The following is a 17035-nucleotide window of genomic DNA, read 5'->3' as shown; positions in this document are numbered from 1 at the left end:
ACGTTACACGAGAGAATATGAACAGTGTTCATAAGTAATAATAACATAAGAAATCGGCCCCTTAGCTCCATTTGCTATTGAATCGACGTAATGCCAGATCGCCACATTGGCCGCTTACCTGCCTGAAACGCTTACATTTGTCGTATGCAAACTTATGGCGCATGCTGCGGTATGCGGAGACACTAAAAGCATCACACTACATCAAAGAAGAAGCTTCTAGGTTGATATAATCGGCCAGTAAGAAGCAGTACAATTCAAGGTTTAGTTATCGATTATTGACTTATGAGGCGGCATTTGTGCCTAGGATATGACCGGGGACCTTATGATTTGGCATGAAACCAGGTGTGGCAGCCACGTTACACGAGAGAATGTGAAAAGTGCTCATATGTAGTAAAAACCTACGAAATCGGCCCGTTTGCTCCATTTGCTATCGCGTCGACGTAATGCCAGATCGTCATATTGGCCGTTTTTCTGTCAGAAACGCTTACATTTATCGTCTGCAAACTTATGTCGCGTGCTGCGATATGCGGAGGCACTAAAAGCATCACACTAGAACACGGATGAAGCTTCTAAGTTGATGTAATCGGCCAGTAATAAGCTGTAAAATTCAAGTCTTTGTTATCGATTGTTGACTTATAAGTCGGCTTTGGTGCCTTGGATATGACCAAGGACCTTAAGAATTGACATGAAACAAGGTCTGGCAGCCAGGATACACGAGAGAATGAGAAAAGTGTTCATATGTAGTAAAAACGTCAGACATCGGCCCGTTTGCTCAATTAGCTATCACAAGGACGTAAAGTCAGATCGTCACATTGGCCGCTTTTCTGTCTGAAAAGCTTACATTTATCACCTACATAGTTATGTCATATGCTGCGGTATGCGGAGACACTAAAAGCATCACACTAGAACACAGAAGAAACATTCTGAGTTGATATAATCGGCCAGGAAGAAGCAGTACAATTCAAGTTCTAGTTATCGATTATTGACTTATTAGTCGGCTTTGGTGCCTTGGACATGATCGAGGAACTTAAGATTTGGCATTAAACGAGGTCTGGCAGCCACGTCACACGAGAGAATGTGAAAAGTGTTCATATGTACTAAAAACCTAAGAAATCGCCCCGGTTGCTATATTTGCTATCGCATCGACGTAATACCAGATCGTCACATTGGCCGTTTTTCTGTCTGAAACGCTTACATTTGTCTTCCTCAAACTTATGTCACGTGTTGCGGTATGCGGAGACACTAAAAGCATCACAAAAGAACACAGAAGGAGCTTCTAAGTTGATGTAATTGGCCAGTAAGGAGCAGTACAATTCAAATTTTCGGTATTGATAATTGACTTATTAGCCGGCTTTGGTGCCTTGGACATGACCGAGGACCGTAAGATTTGGCATGAAACGAGAACGTTACACGAGAAAATGTGAAAAGTGTTCATATGTAGTAAAAACCTAAGAAATCGGTCCGTTTGCTCCATTTGCTATCGCATCGACGTAATGCCAGATCGTCACATTGGCCGCTTTTCTGTCTGAAACGCTTACATTTATCGTCTGCAAACTTATGTCGCGTGCTACGGTATGCGGAGACACTAAAAGCGTGACACTAGAACACAGAGGAAGCTTCTCAGTTAATGTAATCGGCCAGTAAGTAGCAGTACAATTCATGGTTTAGGTATCGATTATTGACTTATTAGCCGGCTTTGGTGCCCTGGTCATGGCTGAGGACCTTAGGATTTGACATGAAACGAGGTCTGGCACCAACGTTACTCGAGAGAATGTGAAAAGTGTTCATATGTAGTAAAAACCTAAGAAATCGGCCCATTTGCTCCATTTGCTATCGCATCGACGTAACGCCAGATCGTCACATTGGCCGCTTTTCTGTCTGAATGCTTACATTTATCGTCTGCAAACTTAGGTTGCGTACTGCGGTATGCGGAGACACTAAAAGCATCACACTAGAACACAGAAGAAGCTTCAAAGTTGATGTAATCGGCCAGTAAGAAGCAGTACAATTCAAGTTTCAGTTATTGATTATTGACTTGTTAGCCGTCTTTGGTGCCTTGGACATGACCGAGGACCTTAAGAATTAACATGAAACGAAGTCTGGCAGCCACGTTACACGAGAAAATGTGAAAAGTGTTGATTTGTAGTAACAACCTGAGAAATCGACCCGTGTGGACCATTAGCTATCGCATCGTTGTAATGCCAGATCGTCACATTGGCTGCTTTTCTGTCTGAAACGCTTACATTTATCGTCTGAAAACTTATGTCGCGTGCTGTGGTATGCGGAGACACTAAAAGCATCACACTAGAACACAGAAGAAGCTTCTATATTGATGTAATCGGCCAGTAAGAAGCAGTACAATTCATGTTTTAGTTATCGATTATTGACTTATTAGAAGGCTTTGGTGCCTTGGACAAGACCGAGGATCTCAAGATTTGGCATGAAACGAGGTCTGGCAGCCACGTTACACGAGAGAATTTCAAAAGTGATCATAAGTAGTAAAAACCTAAGAAATCGGTCCGTTTGCTCCATTTGCTATCGCGTCGACGTAATGCCAGATCGTCACATTGGCCGTTTTTCTGTCAAAAACGTTTACATTTATCGTCTGCAAACTTGTGTCGCGTGCTGCGATATGCGGAGGCACTAAAAGCATCACACTAGAACACAGAAGAAGCTTCTAAGTTGATGTAATCGGCCAGTAAGAAGCAGTACAATTCAAGTTTTAGTTATCTATTATTGACTTATTAGCCGGCTTTGGTGCCTTGCAAATGACGGAGGACCTTAAGATTAGGCATGAAACGAGGTCTGGCAGCCACGTTACACGAGAGAATGTCAAATGTATTCACATGTACTAAAAGGGTAAGAAATCGGCCCGTTTGCTCCATTTGCTATCGCATCGACGTAATGCCAGATCGTCACATTGGCCACTTTTCTGTCTGAAACGCTTGCATTTATCGTCTGCAATGTTATGTCGCGTGCTGTGGTATGCGGAGACACTAAAAGCATCAATCTAGAACACAGAAGAAGCTTCTAACTTGATGTAATCGGGCAGTAAGGAGCAGTACAATTCAAGTTTTAGTTATCAATTATTGACTTGTTAGCCGGTTTTGGTTCCTTGGTCATGACTGAGGACCTTAAGATTTGACATGAAAGGAGGTCTAAAAGCCACGTTACACGAGAGAATGTGAAAAGTGTTCATATGTAGTAAGAACCTAAGAAATCGGCCTGTTAGCTCCATTTGCTACCTAATGGACGTAATGTCAGATCGCCACATTGGCCGCTTTTCTGTCTGAAACGCTTACACTTATCGTCTGCAAACCTATGTTGCGTGCTGCGGTATGCGGATACACTAAAGGACTCACACTAGAAGACAGAAGAAGCTTCTTAGTTGATGTAATCGGCCAGTAAGAAGCAGTACAATTCAAGTTTAAGTTATCGATTATTGACTTATTAGCTGGCTTTGGTGCCTTGGACATGACCGAGGACCTTACGATTTGACATGAAACGAGGTCTGGCAGCCACGTTACACGAGGGAATGTGAAAAGTGTTCATATGTAGTAAAAACCTAAGAAATCGGCCCATTTGCTCCATTTGCTATCGCATCGTCGTAATGCCAGATCGTCACATTGGCCGCTTTTCTGTCGCAAAACGCTTACACTTATCGTCTGCAAACTTATGTCGCGTGCTGCGGTATGTGGGGACACTAAAAGACTCACACTAGAAGACAGAAGAAGCTTCTAAGTTGATGTAATCGGCCAGTAAGAAGCAGTACAATTCAAGTTTAAGTTATCGATTATTGACTTATTAGCTGCCTTTAGTTCCTTGGACATGACCGAGGATATAAAATTTGACATGAAACGAGGTCTGGCAGCCAAGTTACACGAGAGAATGTGAAAAGTGTTCATATGTAGTAAAAACCTAAGAAATCGGCCCGTTAGCTCCATTTGCTATCGAATCAGCGTAATGCCAGATCGTCACATTGGCCGCTTTCCTGTCTGAAACGCTTACATTGATCGTCTGCAAACTTATGTCGCGTGCTGCGGTGTGCGGAGACACTAAAAGCATCACACTAGAACACAGAGGAAGCTTCTCAGTTGATGTAATCGGCCAGTAAGACGCAGTACAATTCATGGTTTAGGTATCGATTATTGACTTATTAGCCGGCTTTGGTGCATTGAACATGACTGAGGACCTTAAGATTTGACATGAAACGAGGTCTGGCAGCAACGTTACACGAGAGAGTGTGAAAAGAGTTCATATATAGTAAAAACCTAAGAAATCGGTCCGTTTGCTCCATTTGCTATCGCATCGACGTAATGCCAGATTGTCACATTGACCGCTTTTCTGTCTGAAACGCTTACATTTATCGTCTGCAAACTTATGTCGCGTGCTGCGGTATGCGGAGACACTAAAAGCATCACACTAGAACACAGAAGAAGCTTCTAAGTTGATGTAATCGGCCGGTAAGAAGCAGTATAATTCAAGTTTTAGTTATAGATTATTGACTTGTTAGCCGGCCTTGGTGCTTTGGACATGGCAGAGGTCCTTAAGATTTAACATGAAACGAGGTCTGGCAACCACGTTACACGAGAGAATTTGAAAAGTGATCATATGTAGTAAAAAACTAAGAAATCGGTCCGTTTGCTCCATTTGCTATCGCGTCGACGTAATGCCAGATCGTCACATTGGCCGTTTTTCTGTCAGTAACGCTTACATTTATCGCCTGCAAACTTATGTCGCGTGCTGCGATATGCGGAGGCACTAAAAGCATCACACTAGCACACAGAAGAAGCTTCTAAGTTGATGTAATCGGCCGGTAAGAAGCAGTACAATTCAAGTTTTAGTTATCGATTATTGACTTATTACAAGGCTTTGGTGCCTTGCAAATGACGGAGGACCTTAAGATTAGGCATGAAACGAGGTCTGGCAGCCACGTTACACGAGAGAATGTCAAATGTATTCACATGTACTAAAAGGGTAAGAGATCGGCCCGTTTGCTCCATTTGCTATCGCATCGACGTAATGCCAGATGGTCACATTGGCCGCATTTCTGTCTGAACCGCTTACACTTATCGTCTGCAAACTTATGTCGCATGCTGCAGTATTCGGTGACACTAAAAGTATCACCCTAGAACACAGAAGAAGCTTTTAAGTTGATGTAATCGGCCAGTAATAAGCAGTACAATTCAAGACTTTGTTATCGATTATTGACTTATAAGTCGGCTTTGGTGCCTTGGATATGACCGAGGAACTTAAGAATTGACATGAAACAAAGTCTGGCAGCCAGGATACACGAGAGAATGAGAAAAGTGTTCATATGTAGTAAAAACCTAAGACATCGGCCCGTTTGCTTTATTTGCTATCGCATCGACGTAATGATAGATCGTCACATTGGCTGCTTTTCTGTGTGAATCGCTTACATTTGTCGTCCTCAAACTTATGTCACGTGTTGCGGTATGTGGAGACATTAAAAGCATCACAAAAGAACACAGAAGGAGCTTCTAAGTTGATGTAATTGGCCAGTAAGAAGCAGTACAATTCAAATTTTCGGTATTGATTATTGACTTATTAGCCGGCTTTGGTGCATTGGACATGACCGAGGGCCTTAAGATTTCGCATGAAACGAGGTCTGCCAGCCACGTTACACTAGAGAATGTGAAAAGTGTTCATAAGTATTAAAAACCTAAGAAATCGGCCCGCTTGCTCCATTTGCTATCGCACCGACGTAATGCCAGATCGTCACATTGGCCGTTTTTCTGTCTGAAACGCTTACATTTATCGTCTGCAACGTTATGTCGCGTGCTGTGGTATGCGGAGACACTAAAAGCATCAATCTAGAACACAGAAGAAGCTTCTAACTTGATGTAATCGGGCAGTAAGGAGCGGTACAATTCAAGATTTACTTATCGATTGTTGACTTATTAGCCGGCTTTGGTGCCTTGGACATGACCAAGGACCTCAAGATTTGGCATGAAACGAATTCTGGCAGCCACGTTACGCAAGGGTATTTGAAAGGTGTTCATATGTTGTAAGAACCAAAGAAATCGGCCCGTTTGCTCCATTTGCTACGGCATCGTCGTAATGCCAGATCGTCACATTGGCCGCTTTTCTGTCTGAATGCTTACATTTATCGTATGCAAACTTATGTCGCATGCTGCGGTATGCGGAGACACTAAAAGCATCACACTAGAACACATAAGAAGCTTCTAAAATGATGTATTCGGTCAGTAAGAAGCAGTACAATTCATGTTTTAGGTATCGATTATTGATTTATGAGCCGGTTTTTGTGCCTTGGACATGACCGAGGACCTTATGATTTGGCATGAAACGAGGTCTGGCAGCCACGTTACACGAGACAATGTGAAAAGTGCTCATATGTAGTAATAACCTAAGACAAGGCCCGTTTGCTCCATTTGCTATCGCATCGACGTAATGTCAGATCGTCACATTGGCCGTTTTTCGGTCTGAAACGCTTACGTTAATCGTCTGCTAACTTATGTCGCATGGTGCGGTATGCGGAGACACTAAAAGCATCACACTAGATCAAAGAAGAAGCTTCTAAGTTGATATAATCGGCCAGTAAGAAGCAGTACAATTCAAGGTTTAGTTATCGATTATTGACTTATGAGCCGGCTTTTGTGCCTTGGATATGACCGGGGACCTTATGATTTGGCATGAAACCAGGTGTGGCAGCCACGTTACACGAGAGAATGTGAAAAGTGCTCATATGTAGTAAAAACCTACGAAATCGGCCCGTTTGCTCCATTTGCTATCGCGTCGACGTAATGCCAGATCGTCATATTGGCCGTTTTTCTGTCAGAAACGCATACATTTATAGTCTGCAAACTTATGTCGCATGGTGCGGTAGGCGGAGGCACTAAAAGCATCACACTAAAACACGGATGAAGCTTCTAAGTTGATGTAATCGGCCAGTAATAAGCTGTAAAATTCAAGCCTTTGTTATCGATTGTTGACTTATAAGTCGGCTTTGGTGCCTTGGATATGACCAAGGACCTTAAGAATTGACATGAAACAAGGTCTGGCAGCCAGGATACACGAGAGAATGAGAAAAGTGTTCATATGTAGTAAAAACGTAAGACATCGGCCCGTTTGCTCAATTAGCTATCACAACGACGTAAAGTCAGATCGTCACATTGGCCGCTTTTCTGTCTGAAAAGCTTACATTTATCACCTACATAGTTATGTCATATGCTGCGGTATGCGGAGACACTAAAAGCATCACACTAGAACACAGAAGAAACATTCTGAGTTGATATAATCGGCCAGGAAGAAGCAGTACAATTCAAGTTCTAGTTATCGATTATTGACTTATTAGTCGGCTTTGGTGCCTTGGACATGATCGAGGAACTTAAGATTTGGCATTAAACGAGGTCTGGCAGCCACGTCACACGAGAGAATGTGAAAAGTATTCATATGTACTAAAAACCTAAGAAATCGCCCCGGTTGCTATATTTGCTATCGCATCGACGTAATACCAGATCGTCACATTGGCCGTTTTTCTGTCTGAAACGCTTACATTTGTCGTCCTCAAACTTATGTCACGTGTTGCGGTATGCGGAGACACTAAAAGCATCACAAAAGAACACAGAAGGAGCTTCTAAGTTGATGTAATCGGCCAGTAAGAAGCAGTACAATTCAAATTTTCGGTTTTGATAATTGACTTATTAGCCGGCTTTGGTGCCTTGGACATGACCGAGGACCGTAAGATTTGGCATGAAACGAGAACGTTACACGAGAAAATGTGAAAAGTGTTCATATGTAGTAAAAACCTAAGAAATCGGTCCGTTTGCTCCATTTGCTATCGCATCGACGTAATGCCAGATCGTCACATTGGCCGCTTTTCTGTCTGAAACGCTTACATTTATCGTCTGCAAACTTATGTCGCGTGCTACGGTATGCGGAGACACTAAAAGCGTGACACTAGAACACAGAGGAAGCTTCTCAGTTAATGTAATCGGCCAGTAAGTAGCAGTACAATTCATGGTTTAGGTATCGATTATTGACTTATTAGCCGGCTTCGGTGCATTGGACATGACCGAGGACCTTAAGATTTGACATGAAACGAGGTCTGGCAGCAGCGTTACACGAGAGAGTGTGAGAAGAGTTCATATGTAGTAAAAACCTAAGAAATCGGCCCATTTGCTCCATTTGCTATCGCATCGACGTAATGCCAGATCGTCACATTGGCCGCTTTTCTGTCTGAATGCTTACATTTATCGTCTGCAAACTTAGGTTGCGTACTGCGGTATGCGGAGACACTAAAAGCATCACACTAGAACACAGAAGAAGCTTCTAAGTTGATGTAATCGGCCAGTAAGAAGCAGTACAATTCAAGTTTCAGTTATTGATTATTAACTTGTTAGCCGTCTTTGGTGCCTTGGACATGACCGAGGACCTTAAGAATTAGCATGAAACAAAGTCTGGCAGCCACGTTACACGAGAAAACGTGAAAAGTGTTGATTTGTAGTAACAACCTAAGAAATCGACCCGTGTGGACCATTAGCTATCGCATCGTTGTAATGCCAGATCGTCACATTGGCTGCTTTTCTGTCTGAAACGCTTACATTTATCGTCTGAAAACTTATGTCGCGTGCTGTGGTATGCGGAGACACTAAAAGCATCACACTAGAACACAGAAGAAGCTTCTATATTGATGTAATCGGCCAGTAAGAAGCAGTACAAATCATGTTTTAGTTATCGATTATTGACTTATTAGAAGGCTTTGGTGCCTTGGACAAGACCGAGGATCTCAAGATTTGGCATGAAACGAGGCCTGGCAACCACGTTACACGAGAGAATTTGAAAAGTGATCATCAGTAGTAAAAACCTAAGAAATCCGTCCGTTTGCTCCATTTGCTATCGCGTCGACGTAATGCCAGATCGTCACATTGGCCGTTTTTCTGTCAAAAACGCTTCCATTTATCGTCTGCAAACTTGTGTCGCGTGCTGCGATATGCGGAGGCACTAAAAGCATCACACTAGAACACAGAAGAAGCTTCTAAGTTGATGTAATCGGCCAGTAAGAAGCAGTACAATTCAAGTTTTAGTTATCTATTATTGACTTATTAGCCGGCTTTGGTGCCTTGCAAATGACGGAGGACCTTAAGATTAGGCATGAAACGAGGTCTGGCAGCCACGTTACACGAGAGAATGTCAAATGTATTCACATGTACTAAAAGGGTAAGATATCGGCCCGTTTGCTCCATTTGCTATCGCATCGACGTAATGCCAGATCGTCACATAGGCCGCTTTTCTGTCTGAAACGCTTACATTTATCGTCTGCAATGTTATGTCGCGTGCTGTGGTATGCGGAGACACTAAAAGCATCAATCTAGAACACAGAAGAAGCTTCTAACTTGATGTAATCGGGCAGTAAGGAGCAGTACAATTCAAGTTTTAGTTATCAATTATTGACTTGTTAGCCGGTTTTGGTTCCTTGGTCATGACTGAGGACCTTAAGATTTGACATGAAAGGAGGTCTAAGAGCCACGTTACACGAGAGAATGTGAAAAGTGTTCATATGTAGTAAAAACCTAAGAAATCGGCCCGTTAGCTCCATTTGCTATCTAATGGACGTAATGTCAGATCGCCACATTGGCCGCTTTTCTGTCTGAAACGCTTTCACTTATCGTCTGCAAACCTATGTCGCGTGCTGCGGTATGCGGATACACTAAAAGACTCACACTAGATGACAGAAGAAGCTTCTTAGTTGATGTAATCGGCCATTAAGAAGCAGTACAATTCAAGTTTAAGTTATCGATTATTGACTTATTAGCTGGCTTTGGTGCCTTGGACATGACCGAATACCTTAAGATTTGACATGAAACGAGGTCTGGCAGCCACGTTACACGAGGGAATGTGAAAAGTGTTCATATGTAGTAAAAACCTAAGAAATCGGCCCATTTGCTCCATTTGCTATCGCATCGTCGTAATGCCAGATCGTCACATTGGCCGCTTTTCTGTCGCAAAACGCTTACACTTATCGTCTGCAAACTTATGTCGCGTGCTGCGGTATGTGGGGACACTAAAAGACTCACACTAGAAGACAGAAGAAGCTTCTAAGTTGATGTAATCGGCCAGTAAGAAGCAGTACAATTCAAGTTTAAGTTATCGATTATTGACTTATTAGCTGCCTTTAGTTCCTTGGACATGACCGAGGATATTAAGATTTGACATGAAACGAGGTCTGGCAGCCAAGTTACACGAGAGAATGTGAAAAGTCTTCATATGTAGTAATAATGTAAGAAATCGGCCCATTAGCTCCATTTGCTATCGAATCAGCGTAATGCCAGATCGTCACATTGGCCGCTTTCCTGTCTGAAACGCTTACATTTATCGTCTGCAAACTTATGTCGCGTGCTGCGGTATGCGGAGACACTAAAAGCATAACACTAGAACACAGAAGAAGCTTCTAAGTTGATGTAATCGGGCAGTTAAGAGCGGTACAATTCAAGTTTTAGGTATCGATTATTGACTTATTAGCCGACTTAGGTGCCTTGGACATGACCGAGGACCGTAAGATTTGGCATGAAACGAGAACGCTACACGAGAGAATGTGAAAATTGTTCATATGTAGTAAAAACCTAAGAAATCGGTACGTTTGCTCCATTTGCTATCGCATCGACCTAAAGCCAGATCGTCACATTGGCCGCTTTTCTGTCTGAATCGCTTACATTTATCGTCTGCAAACTTATGTCGCGTGCTGCGGTATGCGGAGACACTAAAAGCGTCACACTAGAACACAGAGGAAGCTTCTCAGTTGATGTAATCGGCCAGTAATAAGCAGTACAATTCAAGACTTTGTTATCGATTATTGACTTATAAGTCGGCTTTGGTGCCTTGGATATGACCGAGGAACTTAAGAATTGACATGAAACAAAGTCTGGCAGCCAGGATACACGAGAGAATGAGAAAAGTGTTCATATGTAGTAAAAACCTAAGACATCGGCCCGTTTGCTTTATTTGCTATCGCATCGACGTAATGAAAGATCGTCACATTGGCCGCTTTTCTGTGTGAAACGCTTACATTTGTCGTCCTCAAACTTATGTCACGTGTTGCGGTATGTGGAGACATTAAAAGCATCACAAAAGAACACAGAAGGAGCTTCTAAGTTGATGTAATTGGCCAGTAAGAAGCAGTACAATTCAAATTTTCGGTATTGATTATTGACTTATTAGCCGGCTTTGATGCATTGGACATGACCGAGGGCCTTAAGATTTCGCATGAAACGAGGTCTGCCAGCCACGTTACACTAGAGAATGTGAAAAGTGTTCATAAGTATTAAAAACCTAAGAAATCGGCCAGCTTGCTCCATTTGCTATCGCACCGACGTAATGCCAGATCGTCACATTGGCCGCTTTTCTGTCTGAAACGCTTACATTTATCGTCTGCAACGTTATGTCGCGTGCTGTGGTATGCGGAGACACTAAAAGCATCAATCTAGAACACAGAAGAAGCTTCTAACTTGATGTAATCGGGCAGTAAGGAGCGGTACAATTCAAGATTTACTTATCGATTGTTGACTTATTAGCCGGCTTTGGTGCCTTGGACATGACCGAGGACCTCAAGATTTGGCATGAAACGAGTTCTGGCAGCCACGTTACGCAAGGGTATTTGAAAGGTGTTCATATGTTGTAAGAACCAAAGAAATCGGCCCGTTTGCTCCATTTGCTATCGCATCGACGTAGTGCCATATCGTCACATTGGCCACATGTCTGCCTGAAACGCTTACATTTATCGTCTGCAAACTTTTGTCGCGTGCTGCGGTATGCGGAGACACTAAAAGCATCACACTAGAACACAGAAGAAGCTTCTAAGTTGATGTAATCGGGCAGTAAAGAGCGGTACAATTCAAGTTTTAGGTATCGATTATTGACTTATTAGCCGCCATAGGTGCCTTGGACATGACCGAGGACCGTAAGATTTGGCATGAAACGAGGTGTGGCAGACACGTTACGCGAGAGAATGTGAGAAGTGCTCATATGTAGTAATAACCTAAGACAAGGCCCGTTTGCTCCTTTTGCTATCGCATCGACGTAATGTCAGATCGTCACATTGGCCGGTTTTCGGTCTCAATCGCTTACATTAATCGTCTGCTAACTTATGTCGCATGGTGCGGTACGCGGAGACACTAAAAGCATCACACTAGAACAAAGAAGAAGCTTCTAAGTTGATATAATCGGCCAGTAAGAAGCAGTACAATTCAAGGTTTAGTTATCGATTATTGACTTATTAGCGGTCTTTGGTGCCTTGGACAGGACTGAGGACCTTAAGAATTAGCTGAAACGAAGTCTGGCAGCCACGTTACACGAGACAATGTGAAAAGTGTTGATTTGTAGTAACAACCTACGAAATCGACCCGTGTGCACCATTTGCTATCGCAACGACGTAATGCCAGATCGTCACATTGGCTGCTTTTCTGTCTGAAACGCTTACATTTATTGTCTGAAAACTTATGTCGCGTGATGTGGTATGATGAGACACTGAAAGCATTACACTAGAACACAGAAGAAGCTTCTATATTGATGTAATCGGCCAGTAAGAAGCAGTACAATTCATGTTTTAGTTATCGATTATTGACTTATTAGCCGGCTTTGGTGCCTTGGACATGACCGAGGACGTCAAGATTTGGCATGAAACGAGGTCTGGCAGCCACGATACACGAGAGATTTTGAAAAGTGTTCATATGTAGTAAAAACCTAAGAAATCGGTGCGCTTTCTCCATTTGCTATCGCATCGACATAATGCCAGATCGTCACATTGGCCGCATTTCTGTCGCAAAACGCTTACATTTATGGTCTGCAAACTTATGTCGCGTGCTGTGGTATGCGGAGACACTAAAAGCATCACACTAGAACACAGAAGAAGCTTCTCAGTTGATGTAATCGGCCAGTAAGATGCAGTACAATTCAAGTTTGATTATGGATTATTGACTCATTAGCCGGCTTTGGTGCCTTGGACATGACCGACGAACTTAAGATTTCACATGAAACGAGGTCTGGCATCTACGTTACACGAGAGAATGTGAAGAGTGTTCATATGTAGTAAAAACCTAAGAAATCGGTCCGATTGCTCCATTAGCTATCGCATCGACCTAATGCCAGATCTTCACATTGGCCGCTATTCTGTCTGAAACGCGTACATTTATCGTCTGTAAACTTATGTCGCGTGCTGCGGTATGCGGAGACACTAAAAGCATCACACTAGAACACAGAAGAAGCTTCTCAGTTGATGTAATCGGCCAGTAAGAAGGTGTACAATTCTTGGTTTAGATATCGATGATTAACTTATTAGCCGGCTTTGGTGCATTGGACATGACCGAGGACCTTAAGATTTGACATGAAACGAGGTCTGGCAGCAATGTTACACGAGAGAATGTGAAAAGAGTTCATATGTAGTAAAAACCTAAGAACTCGGCCCGTTAGCTCCATTTGCTATCTAATCGACGTAATGCCAGATCGTCACATTGGCCGCTTTTCTGTCTGAAACGCTGACATTTATCGTCTGCAAACTTATGTCGCGTAATGCGGTATGCAGAGACACTAAAAGCATCACACTAGAACACAGAAGAAGCTTCTAAGTTGATGTAATCGGCCTGTAAGAAGCAGTACAATTGAAGTTTTAGTTATCAATTATTGACTTATTTGCCGGCTTTGGTGCCTTGGACAAGACCGAGGACCTTAAGTTTTGGCATGAAACGATGTCTGGCAACCACGTTACATGAAGGAAAGTGAAAAGTATTCATATGTAGTAAAAACCTAAGAAATCGGCCCGTTTGCTCCATTTCCTATCGCATCGACTAAATGGGACTTTGTCACATTGGCCGCTGTTCTGTTTGAAACGCTTACATTTATGGTCTGCAAACTTATGTCGCGTGCTGCGGTATGCGGAGACACTAGAAGCATCACACTAGAACACAGAAGAAGCTTCTAAGTTTATGTATTCGGCCAGTAAGAAGTAGTACAATTCAAGATTTAGTTATCGATTATTGACTTACTTGCCGGCTTTTGAGACTTGGACATGACCGAGGACCTCATGATTTGGCATGAAACGAGGTCTAGCAGCCACGTTACACGAGAGAATGTGAAAAGTATTCATATGTAGTAAAAACCTAAGAACTCGGCCCATGTGCTCCATTTGATATCACATCGACGTAGTGCCAGATCGTTACATTCGCCGCTTTTCTGTCTGGAACGCTGACATTTATCGTCTGCAAACTTATGTCGCGTGCTGTGGTATACGGAGACACTAAATGCATCACACTAGAACACAGAAGAGGCTTGTAAGTTGATGTAATCGGCCAGTAGAAACAGTACAATTCAAGTTTTAGATGTCGATTATTGACATATTAGCCAGCTTAGGTGCCTTGGACATGACCGTGGACCGTAAGATTTGGCATGAATCGAGAACGTTACACGAGAGATTGTGAAAAGTGTTCATATGTAGTAAAAACCTAAGAAATCGGCCCGTTTGCTCCATTTGCTTTCGCATCGACATAATGCCAGATCGTCGCATAGCCGTTTTTCTGTCTGAAACGCTTACAATTATGGTCTGCAAACTTATGTCGCGTGCTGCGGTATGCGGAGACACTAAAAGCATCACACTAGAACACCGAAGAAGCTTCTCAGTTGATGTAATCGGACAGTAAGAACCAGTACAATTCAAGTATAATTACCGATTTTTGAATTATTATCCGGCTTTGGTGACTTGGACATGACCGAGGACCTAAAGATTTGACATGAAACGAGGTATGGCAGCCACGTTGCATGAGGGAAAGTGAAAACTGCTCATATGTAGTAAAAACCTAAGAAATCGGCCCGTTTGCTCCAATTCCTATCGCATCGACTAAATGGGAGATTGTCACATTGGCCGCTGTTCTGTCTGAAACGCTTACATTTATCGTCTGCAAACTTATGTCACGTGCTGCGGTATGCGGAGACACTAAAAGTATCACGCTAGAACACAGAATCAGCTTCTAAGTTGATGTAATCGGGCAGTAAGCAGCAGTACAATTCAAGTTTTAGGTATCCATTATTGACTTATTAGCTGGCTTTGGTTTATTGGACATGACCAAGGACCTTAAGATTTGGCATGAAGCGAGGTCTTGCAGCCACGTTACACGAGACAATGTGAAAAGTGTTCATATGTAGTAAAAACCTAAGAAATCGGCCCGATTGCCCCATTTGATATCGCATCGACGTATTGCCAGATCGTCACATAGGCAGTTTTTCTGTCTGAAACGCTTACATTTATGGCCTGCAAACTTATGTCGCGTGCTGCGGTATGTGGAAACACTAAAAGCATCACAGTAGAACACAGAAGAAGCTTTTAAGTTGATGTAATCGGCCAGTAAGGACCAGTACAATTCAAATTTTAGCTATCGATTATTGACTTATTAGCCGGCTTTGGTGGCTTGGAAATGACCGAGGACTTTAAGATTTGGCATGAAACGAGGTCTAGAAGATATATTACACGAGGGAATGTGAAATGTGTTCATATGTAGTACAAACTTAAGGAATTGGCCGTTTCCTCCATTTCCTATCGCATCGACGTAATGCCAGTTCGTCACATTGGCCGCTTTTCTGTCTGAAACGCTTCCATTTATCATCTGCAAACTTATGTCGCGTGCTGCGGCATGCGGAGACACTAAAACCATCACACTATAACACAGAAGAAGTTTCTAAGTTGATGTAATTTGCCAGTAAGGAGCAGTACAATTGAAGGTTTACTTATCGATTATTGACTTATTAGCCGCCTTTGGGGCCTTGTACATGACCGAGGACCTTATGACTAGGCCTGAATAGAGGTCCGGCAGCCTCGTTACGCGAGGGAATTTGAAAAGTGTTCATATGTTGTAAAAACCTAAGAAATCGGCCGTTTGCTCCATTTGCTATCGCATCGACGTAATGCCAGATCATCACATTGACTACTTTTCTGTCTGAAACGGTTAGATTTATCGTCTGCAAACTTATGTCGCTTGCTGCGGTATGCGGAGACACTAAAAGCATCACACTAGAACATGGAAGAAGCTTCTAAGTTGATGTAATCGGCCTGTAAGAAGCATTACAATTCAAGTTTTAGTTATCGATTACTGACTTATTAGCCGGCTATGGTGCCTTGGACATGACCGAGGACCTTAAGATTTGGCATTAAACGAGGTCTGGCAGCCGCGTTACACGAGAGAATGTAAAAACTGATCATATGTAGTAAAAATCTAAAAAATCGGTCCGATTGCTCCATTTGCTATCTTGTCGACGTAATGCCAGATCTTCACATTGTCAGCTTTTCTGTCTTAAACGCATACATTTGTAGTCTGCAATCTTATGTCGCATGGTGCGGTAGGCGGAGACACTAAAAGCATCACACTAGAACACAGAAGAAGCTTCTAAGTTGATGTAATCGGCCAATAAGAAGCAGTACAATTCAAGTTTTAGTTATCGATTATTGACTTATTAGCCGGCCATGGTGCCTTGGTCACGACCGAGGACCTGAAGATTTGACATGAAACGAGGTCTGGCAGCCACGTTACACGAGAGAATGTGAAAAGTGTTCATATGTAGAAAAAACCTAAGAAATCGGCCCTTTAGCTCCGTTTGCTATCTAATCGACGTATTGCCAGACCGTCACATTGGCCGCTTTTCTGTCTGAAACGCTTACATTTATCGTCTGCAAACTTATGTCGTGTGCTGCGGTATGCGGTGACACTAAAAGCATTACACTAGAACACAGATGAATCTACTAAGATGATGTAATCGACCAGTAAGAAGCAGTACAATTCAAGTTCTAGTTTCCGATTATTGACATATTAGCCGGTTTTGGTGCCTTGGACATGACCGAGTACCTTAAGATTTGGCATGAAACGAGGTTTGGGAGCAACGTTACACGAGAGAATGTGAAAAGTGTTCATATCTAGTAAAAACCTAAGAAATCGGCCCGTTAGCTCCATTTGCTATCGAATCGACGAAATGCCAGAACGTCACATTGGCCGCTTTCCCGTCCGAAACGCTTACATTT

Source organism: Schistocerca serialis, chromosome 3 (assembly GCF_023864345.2).
Source record: "Schistocerca serialis cubense isolate TAMUIC-IGC-003099 chromosome 3, iqSchSeri2.2, whole genome shotgun sequence".
NCBI lineage: Eukaryota > Metazoa > Arthropoda > Insecta > Orthoptera > Acrididae > Schistocerca > Schistocerca serialis.
The sequence above is the reverse complement of the archived record's forward strand: the minus strand, read 5'-3'. Positions refer to the sequence as shown.